General features: G+C 47.7%; 1 protein-coding gene across 4 annotated transcripts in view; it reads right to left on the bottom strand.

The window, feature by feature from the left end:
- The window catches only part of ARFGAP3 (ARF GTPase activating protein 3), a 469,979-nt gene that overhangs the window by 223,088 nt on the left and 231,562 nt on the right, over positions 1-15,329 (bottom strand). The window lies entirely within an intron of this gene.

Here is a 15,329-nt window from a genome sequence, read left to right as displayed (position 1 = left end):
AGATATTTATGAGCAGTACAGCTTATTCCACACAACTGGTCCCAACTACTAGAGACTTTTCCTCGTGTCGGCTTCGACTCCGCTGACCAGCGGGAAGGGGGGGCGCAGGGAACTCCTCGCTGCACAGCTTTTAGTTCACTACTGGTCAACAGTGATGCGGCCATGAGGCTAGGAAATAGTAAATCTCGGTCACGGTAAGGTGGGTTTGAGTAGTGAGGGTTTTTTAGGTGGCTGGATGTTGATATTTGAGATGAACACGCAGTTTACCTTCTGTAATGCCTTTTCTGGAAGAGACCACCTAACCACAAATTGCTCACCTTGCGCCAGACTGGATCTGAAAACTTTCATAGCAATTTCCTCACATATCAACAGGTGGAGGTATGCAGCTGAACTGTCCTTCCCCAGACATGTCTGGCCACTGTATGTGCGCCACCTCTGTGTGTGCATGTCAGTTTCTTTCTTTATCTCCATTCTTGCCGATGAATATAGAGCCAATAATATCAGTTTATGACAGTGTGCAGACTTTAGATTGGAATCTTATTAATGGATTATAAGAGTCCATCCCACAGAACAGATTGGGTTGGTGAGGAATCTGCAGTTGGTTGGTCTCTACCAAAAAAGCCACTACTAAAGGAAAGTAACGTATTCTTCGGATAGAGACTTCTACCTGCAGATTTTTCACCTTCTGAACAGATACCAAACAGGACCTCCTAGATGGTGGGTCTATAGAATGGCTCAGACCAGGAAACCCTGCAGGATAGATCAAGCACAGTGCCCATCCTGTGACCTGGCTATCCAGGCAGTAAAGCTTTGTGAACGTGTGGAGGGATGCCCACACAGCAGTCTGGCAAATGTCTAAGACTAGTACCCCATGCGCCAGGGCAGTGGTATCCGCCTTCTCAGGTAGAATGAGAGTGCAAGCCTTCTGGGAGCTACTTCTTGGCTGGCACACAGCAGATCTTGATGCATGTTACAATCCATCCTGAGATGATCCTCTTTTGCATGTCTTTCTTTTCTTAGCCCCATAAAACCCCAAACAGTTGATTGTCCTATCAGTAATCTCTGGTTAGTCTATATTGACACCAAGTGCCTATTGGTGTCCACACAATTCATTTGTTATTCCTCCTGGGAGGGATTAGGCGGCGCATAAAAAGCTGGCAAGGGGAGGGATGACGCAGCACAAACTGGCAAGGGGAGGGATTGCCATATATGGAAGGGTGTGACTACCTTGGGCAGAAATGCCAATTTTGACCTAAGGATTAATTTGCCTGGGAATCAAAATTTATATCTGGATTGGGAGAATGGACACCTGGCTGCCCAGATGATAACTACTTCAGGAGGAAGAAAGTCATCAACTGGTGCCGCTCAATCTCCATGCATGGAGGTGTGAATTGTGCAGGCTCGTGTTCAGAACTCAGCTCTGTTGCAGCAAAAGAAGGTTGTCTTGAAGGAGCAGTAAGGTTGGAGGACAAATGCTCATGGCCAGAAGTTCTGATTACCACACTCTCCTTGCACAGTTCAGACCCATTAGGTCTTTCCTGATCTTTTGACGCCTGCACAACCAAGCTCTCTGTGTGTGGCAGTGTAAGGTCCCTGTGAGCTGCAGCCAAGGCTATGTGTGTGAGGGTGCAGCAACAAATATTATATCAAATATATATATATGAGCCTCAGGACAGGGGAGAGAGGTCGGAGTAGTGGCAACCTTGGCCATGCATACCCCTTTACCATTCATGCCTTTACCACGGAAATGCGTGGTAAAGTCATGCGTGGTAAAGGAATGCATGATTAAGACGCATTCGTGGTTCGGGCTGCCTGGTAGAGGCACGTGTTGTTTAGCCATGCATGCCTCTGTCATACAACCGCTCGAAGTGCTTTTAAAAAAGTATGGGAACTGTGATCCGGCTGTGTGCAAGGGGGCGGGGCAGGGTGAGTGAGGGTGTGGGCGTGGCTAAAAAATAAAATATTCTGTAACGTTTTAGTATTTCACCTTCTGGTAAGTAGATATAAAATAACACAGTTTACATGAAAAATAATAAGTTAATCAGTGGGAAATACACTATTGCACACTATGAGAGATCTATTAGTTAATGCACCGCACCAAATCTTGGTTGATAAATTAGAGAATGATGACTTGTGTAGGTTTAGTGCTACAAGGACCCAGCCTGTGACAGAAAGCACTGTGAACATGCAGGTCATTATTTAAACACATCATAAGATAGGCTGCTACAAAATATGCAAAAAGGTTTATGATAAAAAGTGTTTCCAAAATCTAGATTTTTTGCAGGCTATACATAGTGCAGCTTTTTTTTTTTTAATTACTCTCTTCTAAAAGCACATACTTCACATCTTAGCTGGTAGCTCCCTTACAATACCCCTCAAAATTAATAAATGTGTGTCATCAGGAAGTTTCAATTGATTCCAAAAGTTAAAGCCAACACTGAGTTCCAGGTGCCCTTTTCATTTGCAGATTGTATATATCTTACCACGCCCCTTACCCCCACCGCGCTATTGCTAGTTAAATTATCTGACATCATTAACTGGCTTGTTTAATCTACAGAAAACAAGCAGAAACGTAAATAAACCACAAACAGTAAAAAAAATATCTAAAGGGGGACGCAGGAAAAAGAAAAAATGCCTTTTAAACTAATTTACTGAATCAAATTTTTTAAATCGGAAAAATGTCGGTTATAACACATCTGTGTATGTCGAATATTAAAAAGTGAATCCCTATTAGTTTCTTTCATATGCCAGGCTGATGAGGCAAAAAACGCTTCAGAGAATGTGGAGAAGGGGCTGGAGCCAAAGCCTGTAGGATTTTATTGTCTACGGCCCCATCCTTGCCTGCTCGTGCTGACTTTCCTCTGTTAGCTCCAACATAGGCTGTCTGCGGAGGCCTCTTTTGCTGAAAGTGGGAACAATAAGGCTGGTGACTGGATGAGTACGCAGGATATCGGTATTGTTTTTTTTAAATAAATTTTATTTTTTTACAGGTGGAAATGAATACAGTCACAGCCCGCTCAAATTCAGCATAAGAAAACTTGCAACATGGTTCTATCTCCACAGCCTTCATGCCCACAGCCCGGAGGCCGGGCGGCGACTTTTGTTTTCGTTGAGTAACGTGCTGTTGTTTCACAACGTGCGAGCTCTGTAAATAACTCCCCGAACCTGCTTTTTTGAGTTATTTTCCCCCCACAACTCCCCCCCCCCCCCTCCCACCCACCCCTGTCTACAAACTAGTTGGTTTCCACCTCAATGCGGTTACAGTTCGGTCTCATGCGCGGCCAATTAAGTGGCACGTGTCCATCAACACCATTCGTGTCCACTCTGCTGACGCCCATCTCCTGTCCCATGATGCTGTACATAACCTCACATGTGTGGTGACCCTAAATTTCTCAGCGTGCCAGAGTGCCCCCAATTACATATCTTCATCAGGTGATCTCCCTTTCCCGCCTACGCACCCAGTTCGCTTATGCGGGACCTCCCAAGCGCCCGGCTTCTAGTCCATGGTATTGTCTCCATTTACCCCATACCTTACGGAATTTTCTGGGACAACCTCTCGCCTTGTACGTCACTCGTTCTGCAGCCATATAGAGGTCCAGCCCTCTCCTCCATTCCTCTACTTCTGGCCTTTCCGCTGCCCCCCAGTACTTGGCAATGTCCCTTTTCGCTACTACTAATGCCAGCACCAAGAAAATAATATGCGGGCGCGGCAGGTCTACGTCGGCCACCAGTCCAAGTAGTGCCAGCTTCGGGTCCAGTGTCAGCTCTACACCCAGTACCTCCCCCAGTTCCGTGAAAATGTGGGACCAATACTGTTGAATCTCCGCACAGGACCAGATTGTGTGGTAAAAGTCCCCCTGTTCGGCCCTGCAACGCAGACAGGTGTCGTCTGTTATTTTGCCCATCTTGAGGAGACGCCTCCTATCAAAGTACGTCCTGTGCAGCACATTCAATTGAATCAGCCTCAGCCGTGACTTAATGGCCACTTCCCGGGGGTGCATCAGGATCAGTTCCCAGTCTAAATCTTCCAATTGCCCCACTTCTGCCTCCCACTTGCCCCTGAGTGTCGGCAAACTTCCAAACATGTTATTCGTGAGTGTTTTGTATGTGAGGGACACTGCCTGGTGTAGTATTTGTTCCTGCAAGAGTCTCCCTTCTAAGGGTGAGTACTCCGGTATATCTTGTAGAGCTATCTTCTGTGCTTGCCAAGCATGGACTAACTGCAGGTATTTGTACTGTTGGGTGTGATGTAATCCAAACTCCTCCCGGAGCATCGCAAAGGTCTTCAACTCACCCTGTCTGATCACGTCCCCGATGGTAGAGATCCCTATATCGTCCCACATATGGAAGCCCTCCAGTTTTTGAAGTTCCGTGAACCAGTTGCAATGCCACAGTGGTGTCTGGCGTGTAGGTTTCTCCTCCCACCCCGTGGCCCTAGTGGCCCTTATCCATGCGCGGATCGTGATCATGGTAGCGGGCAGGAGCGTCCTCCCTGTCTCCCCTCCATATATGTAGTGAAGAATATTGTGTGTAGACAATTTATGTCTTTCTAATGCATACGTCGGGTGGTCCGCCGGTGCATGTAACCAGTCATTTATGGGGGTCAAGTGTTCCGCCCAGTAGTAAGCCTCCAGGTTCGGCAAGGAAATCCCACCATTGTATTGGTGCCGTTGGAGCGTTTGGAGTGCGATGCGTGGTTGTTTGCCTAACCATAGGAACGATCGTAAGTCTGCATGGATTTTGGCGATCGTGGTGGCCGGGAGTGAGTAATATTCATTCTGAAGTGCGTAGAGGAATTTCGGTAGAGTGATCATTTTGTACATAGCCGCCCTACCCAGGAGGGTGAGTGGTAGCAGCCTCCATCTCGTCATATCCTCTACTGCCTCTTTCATTACTCGTTCTACGTTGGCTTGAAACGAGCGCTGTTTGTCCAGAGTGATATAGACCCCAAGGTACTGAAACCCTTCCGTGGTCGTGAGCAAACGGTCTGGTAGAGGCACGTCTGTCACAGGTCCCTGCGGCATGTACAAGACTGATTTGTGCCAGTTGATGGTATGGCCTGCCACTGCCCCAAAGCCCTCCAACTCTCTGAACAACGTACCCACTGAGACCTCGGGTTTCGTAATATACAGCAAGACATCGTCGGCGTACAATGAAACCTTTTCCTGTGTCTCCCCTGAAGTACTCCATGTAAAACCATGGATCATTGGGTTCTGCCGAATTTTGGCCGCCAATATTTCTATCGTGAGTGTAAAGAGTAGCGGGGACAGCGGGCAGCCTTGTCTGGTGCCCCTTTCTACCCTGAATTCGCGTGATAGCCATCCGTTAACTCGTACCCGCGCTCTCGGCGCCGTGTATAGCAGCCCTATCCATTTCTGGAAGTGCGGACCAAAACCAAACCGCCTAAGTGCCGCCATAAGAAAGGGCCAGTGTACCGCGTCGAACGCTTTTTCAGCGTCTAAGGACATGAACCAGTGTGGTTCCGTCTTATCTCTCACTTCTTGGAGCCAGTTGTGTGTCCGTCGGAGGTTAAGCTTTGTTGCTCTATCCGGCAGAAACCCCGACTGGTCCGAGTGTATAAGGTCAGGAACGACCGTCCGGAGACGTGTCGCTAGAATCGTGGCCAGCACTTTCACCTCCATGTTCAGCAATGAGATTGGGCGGTACGAGGCACAATCCTCCTCAGGCTTGCCCTGTTTGTGGATCGGTACTATGGTTGCCAGTGTAAGGTCTCGTGGGAGCGACCCTATTTCGTAGGCTTCAACATATAGGGCTAACAGGTGGCGCGTCAGCAAGTCGGCCGTTTTTAAAAAAAAATCCGCCGGAAACCCGTTGGGTCCCGGCGTTTTCCCCGTTTTTAACTTGTTTATGGCTACTCTAACCTCCTCCACTGTGATGTCCGCCTCCAAAGGGGCGCTGAGTTCTGCCTCCAGTACTGGGATATCCACATCTTCCATATACTGTAGGGCCTCGTCAACTGTTCCGAGGTCTCTGCCTCTATAGAAATCCTCATAGTGGAGTGCAAACTCCTCTGCTATGCCTTTGTCGGTAGCTTCCATGATGCCCCCGTCCCTCCTGATCTTCTCCACCCACCTTGCTGCTCGTTCTCTCCTGCTGAGCCATGCCAGAAGTTTGCCTGACTTGTCACCGACATCGTATAGGCGGTGCAGTGTTGCTAGTGATTGTGTCTTCGCCTCATTTGAGACCAATTGCCTATACTCCCTTTGTTTGTCTTGCAACCGCCTCAGTACGCCTTCCCCTTTGTGTACCTGATATTCCCTTTCAAGCGCTAGGATGGCAGCCTCTAGCCCTGTCGCCTCCCTGTGCCGTTTATGGCGCTCATCCCGTAGTCTCCCTCTGATTCTGTCCCTCAGCACCGGTTTCATTGCCTCCCAGAAGGTAATATCGGAGTCTACGGAACCCTCGTTCTCCGCCACATATAATTTTACATCAGCCCGCAGCCCTCGTGTCATCTCGGGGGTTTGTATGTCCCAAGCTGCCAAGCGCCACTCAGTCTCGCGCCGCACCGTGTGTTTCCCTAAGTGTGCATACAGGGGCGAGTGGTCAGATATCCCCCGTGCTTTGTAGGTGAACACGTCACCCTCTGCCAGGTATTGCCTGGCCATGAAGATGTAATCTAGCCTGGAGAAGGTTTTATGGGCCCCTGAGTAAAAGGAGAACGTCTCCTGTGTCGGGTGTCGCCAGCGCCATGTATCGGTGAGTCCCATCTCCGCCATATATTGTGCCAATGCCGTTTGTGTCCCCCCTCTGCGTGTTGTACCTGAACGGTCTAGTGCTTCTGACATGACGTCGTTGAAGTCCCCCCCCACTATCTGCATCGTGTCAGCCGTGTCCAATAGGATGGATGCTATTTCCCTGAGTGTGCGTGATTGGAGTTTTGGGGGTGCGTATACAGAGACAATTGTCATATGCCGCCTGTTCCAGAACCCCTGTACTCCCACGTATGTCCCCTGTGGATCGCTCCACGAGCGTGTGACGGTAAAGGGATGTGTTTTGCTTATTAGGAATGCGACTCCCCTGGCCCCTGACGTATAGCCCGCGTGAGTCAGTACTTTATACCTCCCCCTCGCTATGAACGTGCATTTTCCTGCCCTGAGGTGTGTTTCCTGTAGGAGGATAAGGTCTGGTGCGACCCTTTTGATGTACGAGTTTACCAATCCTCTCTTTATTTTGGACCCTAGTCCGTTGACATTCCATGTCAGAATGGAGAGGCCCCTCTGATGTCTCTCAGTGGTAATCAGTGTATCTGCCATACTGTGTAGTTTGTCTCAAGGTCAGTAGGAGACCATAGCATCTGTTTGCAACCACGTGGAGTATTGGGCATCTGACTGTTTCCCCATGAGTATTCCGGTAACCAACATCCCCCCCAAGATCCCCAACATGTGTACCTACCCACTTGCAACGTGTGGGAACTCAGTGTTGCTTCCCTTGAACCCCCCCAAACATGAACTTCTCCCCCCCCACCCCACCTCCCTCCCCATCCAGGTGTGCCCGCAGCACGGGCATCTCTTTCTGAAGGGGTAGGCCTGTCGCCCACCCAATCCCCCCCCCTAACAACACCTCAACAACCTTACAATCTCGTCAAACACAACACAAAAAAGAAAAAGGGGGTGGAGGAGTGTCAACTTGCGTGAGTTCCTTCAGCTGACTGCCACTCCACAGTTTCCGGCCTGCCCTCGTATGAGTCTGTGGTCCATCATCGGAATGTCCCTGGGTTGATAATGCCTTGTTCGCCAGTTGTTGTTACTCTTCAGGATTTCGAGTCTTGCGATTCAGATTCCGGTGCACTGTGATGTTCTGATCCGTCCCGCTCCAGTACCCTGATCTCTTGCACCAACGGATGATCCGATTGCATGTCATCTTCAAAGTCTGTACCTCCACCAGAGGTGGGACCGTCACGTGCGTCCTCCTCTTCACCTTCAGATCTCGCCGTGGTACGTAGCACTTCGTATCTCGAAGCCGAGGCTGCTGCTCCTCCTGGAGAGGCCGACCGCCCCTTCCTTGCCTGCCCGAGGTCGCGGCTATGGTACGGCGTCAGTGGCGTTTGTCTCCTGCCTCGTCTAGATTGCATTCGTCGCGGCTTTGGAAGTTCCCATTGCGTCCTGCTTTTCAGTGCCTTGTCTAGCTCCTCCCGTGTTGCAACCTCTCTACTGTTCAGGATTGGCCGTTCCTCCAACCACTGCCACGCGTCTTTTCCGGGTGGGTGAAGAAGAGTGTTTGGCTGTTGAATAGTACTTTAAGTTTCGCAGGGAACAGTAGCATGTACGGAAGTTTCATTTCTCTGAGTTTGGCCTTCACCGAATCAAAGGATCGCCTCTGCTTTTGCACTTCTTGGCTGTAATCCGGAAAGATCATGATGTGTGAGTTTTCAATCCGGATCTCGCCTAGTTTTCTCGCCTCTCTCAGTATCAGGTCCCTGTCAGCAAAGTTCAAAAATCTGGCAATCACCGGTCGTGGTCGGGCCCCCTCCGGAGGTTTCGCCAAGAGCGCCCTGTGCGCCCTCTCTATTATGAAGCACTGCAAAAACGGCGCCCATGGGAATGTGTCTCGTAGCCACGTTTGCAGGAAGGACACCATGTCGTTCTTCTCAATTCCTTCTCTAAATCCCACGAAGCGTAGATTGTTGCGCCGCGCCCTATTTTCGGCGTCATCCACTTTCCATGCGAGTTGGCGATGCGATGCCTGGAGCTCTGCCATGTCCTTTCGCAATGTTGTGATGGTGTCTTCCGCTTCCCCCACTCGGGATTCCACCGCCGTGACCCTATCCGAGAGGTTACGAAAATCCTGTCGTAGGAGCGTCACCTCCGACCCCACCTCACCAATTTTGACCTCTAATGCAGCTCTGGACTCATGGATGTCTGTACGCGATGCCTGGATTGCTGCCAAGAGCCGATCCGTGTCAGAGTCCATGGTAGGGACTGTTGGGAGGCCGTCCGCCCCCCGACGCGGGGCCGCGTAGTTGTCCATCGGTCCTGTTTAGCTCCTTTCGGCGGGATATTTCCCCTCCCCATGACTTCCTCGAGCGTCCGCTAGCCCAATAGTCCGGGGCCGGAGCAACCTCTCCTCGCGGGTGACCGGTGGCGCCGGCAGGCTGTCCCCTGCTCTCCAGGTGGCGTGGCCCACCCCCTCAGCCCCTGTTAGTATCCTCAGTCCCACAGGGTCAGCGTCTCTCTGTAGCGTGCGGGCGAGTCTACCCTGCTGCGCAATGGCCTCAGCCAGACCTGTGATGGTGGTCTTGACCCGCCAAAATTGCGCGTGGGGGGGGGGGTTATGTTCCAGCGCCTTCCCAAATGTCGCCGGGTGTCTCTTCCAGCTCTTCCTCTTGGGCGATATCTACCCTCAATGTGCGTTACTCCACGGGTGTGGACGGGTCTGGTACCGCTGCGTGGCCGGGTAGGTGTGCTCCCCCCTCAATGCGTGGAACTCTGGGTGCGGACGGGACTGTGACTGCCGAGTGACTTTGTAACAGGGGCCAGACGTCCTCTCTCACCTCTCGCGCCCTTCTGCCTCCGCAGGATCACCACTGCCCAGCGGTAGGGTCGGAGGGCTCGCCTCCACGCAGTGCCAGGTCTCCTCAGTGTAGGCAGCGGCAGGGGGGCTGTCACTCACTTCTCCCGCCGCTCCTCCTGCCAGCAATCAGCGCCTTGTGTCTCCGTGTGCCGGCCTGCATGCGACTCTCCCCACTCCGCTCAGGATCGCAGGGGCTCCTCCGACACTTCGGGCGCCATCTTGGTGCAGGCCATCCCGTCGCCGCTCAGGTCCTCTGCTGCCGGCGGGAGACCGAGCAGTCACCGGGTGGTGCCCGGGGATGTACCTCCGGCGTGTAGAGCCTCCACTCCGACAGGGTCGCACACAGAGCAACGGCACGAGTCGGCTGACGGACCCCACAGCGCTCGGTGCCCTTAAACACTTGCCGCCATCTTGGTGAAGGCAGCGCACGAACTCGGGACTCTGCTGCAAATTTCCCGGCGCAAACACCACCGTTCTGCTTTCCGCACCTCGCAGCGGGTGCTGGACACCTTCAGCCACCGGTCAGGACGTAGCAGGGCAGTTGCGGTCTGTTATAAAGACGGATCATGCGGCTGTCGCCCAGGAGCTCCGCAGTCTCACTCCCTAACCGGCCATGCTGCTGGCCATGCCCCCCCAGGATATCGGTATTGTTGGTAGCCTCCTCTATAAGTCTGTTGCCCTTTCCCTCGGGAACCACGAAATGGAGGTTTCTGAACTTGGAGCGTCCCCAAATATTTGGCCATATCCGCTTTGGTCGTTTTGAGGGCTTCTTCCACTTGACTCCCAAAGAGATCCTCTCCATCGTATGGGAGGTCCAAGATTTTGGTTGGAACCTTAGGGTGGAATGAGGTGACTACCCTACTGTCCATCACAAAACCTTAGATCCTCCACGGCTAACCTACTGACTATCCCTAAATTTAGGCTTGCTACCAAGGGAGGGAAATCCCTGGCAGTGATTGGCTCTAGGGCTTGGAATAAACTCCCCTCTCATCTTCGTCAGATCTCTTCTGAAATGTGCTTCAGGAAACCTCTTAAGACCTGGATCTACAGTCTTACGGATACAGTATGCAAAGCGCTGGTATGAGTGTTGGCGCCCATGGACAGCACAGTTGCGGGTCATTTTTTACATCAGTTTGATCCAAAGCGCCAAGATGCTCCCTGGAGTGATAGTGCGCTATAGAAGTGTTGCGTTACATTACATTACACTAAGCCAAACCTGTCTCCTGAGAACCCCCGCTCCTGCCAAATGCCTGAAACCTGTGATGGCAACATCCATGGCGGAATCTTATTTCGTTGGATGCTCTTTCCCCTTCGTGTAATATCTTTTTTGCCTCTTCTCTAGCATCATCTGGGAGTTGGTCCATGTAAGGAGCAATGTCGGACCACATCTAGTGATCATAGCACCCTAAGATCGCAAGAGAATTTGCTGCTCTCACTGTCAATGCTGACATTGACAAAAGCCGCTTTCCAAGTGAATCTAGATGCCCGACATCTTTTTCAGGAGGATCCAACAGTGGTACTGTCCGGTTTTTTGAGTGGCGTGAGCTACCTGCATAACCACTGAATCAGTTTTCTGGTGTCCCATAAGACACAGACCTCACGCCGGTGAGGTCTGTGGCTTTGTATTTTTTTTTTTTTATTGAGCAGAGCAGAGAGCCAGAAAAATAACATTGCATTGATCGTCAGGGAGAAATAATATTCATATTTCCACAATTGGCACATATATCATAAATCATACATCCATAACACCCATACCCTATGATACGTTAAAAGCTGAGACTCCCAGACCACAATATATAGAATAAATTAGACAGAACAAACAGTACTCCACACCATACGTTCATAAATATCAAAACATTAATGGATTACCCCTTCACATCTAAAAACTACCTAAAGTGACTAGTGCCAGATAATTATCAAAAATACAAATAAAATAGTAGTTCAACGATAACTTTTTCCCATTTGGCAGATCTTGGCAATATCACTATAGTACAAAACCCTTATTTGCCATTAAAAAGTATTGTGCATTAAAGTACTTAATTTTCTAAAGTGCAACACGTGGTAAAGTGCTAAAGATCTTGTGGTTCAGCCGAGTTGTCAAAAAGCTTCCAAACCCTTAAAAATCTTTTTGTTGCCCCAACCCGTTTGGCATATGCTTCCTCTAATCTCCTTATTTTTACCATTTTATTTACCCATTTAAGATAAGATGGAGCCGCCTCCAGTTTTGCAGGATTAGTGAACGTGCTACTGTAGAGCAAATTGAAATATACATCTCTTCAGTTCTGGTCAGTTCTGACCTAGCTTTGGTAAGACTAAAGAGAGCCACCTGTGCTTCGGGGTGATTTTTTTTTTTTTAATTGACTGGCTTATTGCTGAAAAAATATTTTATCCAAAGGTCTCAAGCTTTGGGCATGTAAAAAACGTATGAACCCAGTCTCCCTCACCTTGGGAGAGGCATCAAAAGCATTTATTATCATCTTCCGAATAACATTTATTTAATTTTTCCGGAGTATAATGAGCCAGCCATCTCGAAAGGAAGGCCATCCTTTCAAAGTTAGCCGCTCTTAGGGCCTTACTTTCTAATTGGGCTATTGCCTGCCAATCCTGCTGAGAGAAAACACAGTTCGTTTCCCAGGTTATTTTTCCCGAAAATGTATCAACCAAGGGAACTGCCTTATGTTTCATTAGTAAGGAGTACCAATGTCCCACTCCCTTAAAATTTTGTTTAAATAAGGTATTCGCAATGGGAGTTGGAGCCCCACATTCCGAGAATATATATTTAACAAAATTTATAATCTGTATATATTCTTAGAACCCTGGCTTCATTCGGCACCCTACCCTGCCTATTACTCCTTCCCAGGGAATTATTTTATTACCGATGAAGAACTGGCCCACATACTCAAAGCCAATATCTTTCCATATCTTAACATGGGTTGAATGAATATGTAGGCCAAACCCCTTACATTCATCTAGTTTCAGAAAGGCGAATCTGGAAACATTGGCTTGTTTAAATAAAAACTGAAGTCGATTGGAGTAGTCCCGGCGGTCTTATAGCGGGACTTTTTCGGTAGTTTAGATGTTTTTAAAAACGTGGGGATCTGTGTGCCGGACTTAACGATCATCTTCTTAAAAAAAAATATATCCATCTGGTCGTTTGGTTCCAACAGTTGTGCCGTATGGTCCAATAATGAAGCTTCATAGTACGTGCAGATGTTTGGTATGGCTAAGCCCTCCCGATTAGTCCCTAATTGTAGTATAGACAATTTGACCCTAGCCATCTTTTTATTCCAGACAAATTCCCTGAACATAGTGTTGATTTCCTTAAAATATTTAGCATTGATTTTTAAGGGAACAGTAACAAACAAAAATATTAATAAAGGAAGAATTGACATTTTTAGGAGACCAACGCGCCCAATTATTGTCAAAGGCAAAAGGGACCAATTATCTAAATGTTTTAACTTTGATTTGCCCGGCAGTATAGTTTAAGTTAAATAATTGGTCTATATGGGGTGAGACCTTAATGCCCAGGTATCTGATGGGCTCATCTTTTTGAGCTTGGGTTCTTAAAATCATGGGTAGACAGTCGTAATTCGAATTAAGTAGTAATACCTCTGTTTTCTTTAGGTTAATCTTATAGCCTGCTATCTGTTCAAACTTGTTATATTCTAGGAGAGCTTCTTCCACATTCTGTGTTTCCGTGACAGATACATGATAATGTCGTCCGCAAATAATTTTACTTTTGATATCCCTTCACTTGGAGCTCTAATCAGGGCGTTTCCCCGAATTCTTACCGCAAGGGGTTCAATGAAAAAAGTAAATAAAAGAGAGGACATCGGGCACCCCTGCCTTGTACCGCGGTTTATTTCCACGGTCCCTACTAAATCTCCATTGACTATCACCCGAGCTTGAGCACCTTGGTAGATATTTTTTAGCATATTTAGCACTTGAACAGGAAAACCAAATTTACCTAAACCAAAAAAAAGTGCATCCCAATTAACAAGGTCTAATGCTTTTTCAGCATCGACCATAACGAGAGTAGGTATTTTATTCATAGTTGCATAATCAAGTGCTTGAAATAAAAAACGAGTATTTGTAGACATGTACCTCCCAGCAAGGAACCTGGTTTGATCACAATGGATAAGCTCCAGGGCAATCGGCATAAAGCGTTGTGCCCAGATTTTGCAATAATATTTTAAAATCGGCATTAAGGAGACTAATACGCCTGTAGGAATTTACATCTTTCCCATCTTTAACCTTTTTCAAAACCAACCAATATAGATTCCTTGAAGTTTACAGGAATACTTCCTTCTTGGGTGATATTATTAAAAAGATTTACTAAGAACGGGACCAGCTCTTTAGAGAAAGTTTTAAAAAGCTCTATAGGAAAACCATCAGCTCCGCAGGCTTTTGCTCCTGAGATAGACTTAATAACCCTTAGAATCTCTTCTTCGGAAATATATAACAAAAGCTGTTCCGCCCTAGACCCTGCGAGGGAGGGAAGCTCAACTTCGTCATAGTAATTGCTAATTTGGCTTGCTCCAGCCTTATATTTAGTTGTATAAAGCTGAGAGTAGTGATCCAAGAAAACTTGAGCTATCTCCTCTTTATCTGTTACAGACACACTGGTTTTGGGATCTAAGATCTCTGTAATAATGGATGCCTCCTGTTTAGTTTTTACAGTCCCAGCGAGCACCTTACCAATCATCTGACTCTTCTCATAGGCCCGCTGTAGATAAGTTCTCTAACTTGCAATCTCTTCCAGAATGAAAAACTCTTTTAACTCAAGTCTACTACGGCCTGCTGGAGTTTAAGGATTTTCTCTTTTCTTGATTTAACCTGAGAGGCGGCCAAAGCAATCATTCGCCCGCGAAGGGCAGCCTTGAACGCCCCCCAGACAGAAATAAATCCTGCCGTATTTAAATTAATCTTAAAGAATTCCACAATCCGTTCTTTGGTATCTAACACCCATTGATGATCCTGTAAAAGAAGCCGATCCATCTGCCACCTGGATCTTGGCCTCTTGCTCACCCCAATTTCTATACCCAGTTTAATAAGAGAATGGTCAGAAAATGGATTGCTTTCTATATCGGAGGTTGTATAACCCAGTGTTTGTTAAATTTTAAAAAAAAATCAATTTGAGAGGCCGTATGAAATTGACTGGAGTAGCATGAGAATTCTGCTTTAGATGGATTGGCAATTCGCCAGGGATCAATCAGAATATGCTCCTGTTTTAAGGCCTTAATCACCTTTTTAGTTTTAGGTTTAAGTTCTTTTTTACCTTTATTCGAGGTATCTTTTTTAAGGTCCTGGATGAAATTAAAATTCCCTCCAATAATTAATTTCCCGGGTATTCCTCTTACTAGATCACCAATTTTACACAGGGCAGTTGTATCAACCACTATAGGGCCGTAATAATTAATAAAATGCAAACTTGTACCATTCAATTTAGTCTCGACCCATATCCATCTCCCCTGAGGATCTCGCTCCACCTGGCAATACTCCCAAGGGATATCCCTACAAACCTAAATCGCTACTCCTCGCTTTGCCAAGCCCGCAGATGTGAAGAAAGCATGCGAGTACATTCTTGGAAGAAATATTGTAGGAAAATAAGTTTTTAAGTGTCTCCTGTAAAAAAAAAGTACTTAAGGTGCAAACGAGGCTAGCCATCTAATAAGGGCTCCATATTTTTGTTTGTTCAAGATGCCATTCACATCAAGTGAATTTTTTTTACATTTACTTGTTATTAATCAATCTATATCTAAAAGCCATACCGGCTACAAAAAAAAATTGCTTATTCC

This window comes from Lissotriton helveticus, chromosome 1_1, assembly GCF_964261635.1.
Source record: "Lissotriton helveticus chromosome 1_1, aLisHel1.1, whole genome shotgun sequence".
NCBI classification, from domain to species: Eukaryota; Metazoa; Chordata; class Amphibia; order Caudata; family Salamandridae; genus Lissotriton; species Lissotriton helveticus.
This window is presented reverse-complemented; position numbering and strand designations above follow the sequence as displayed.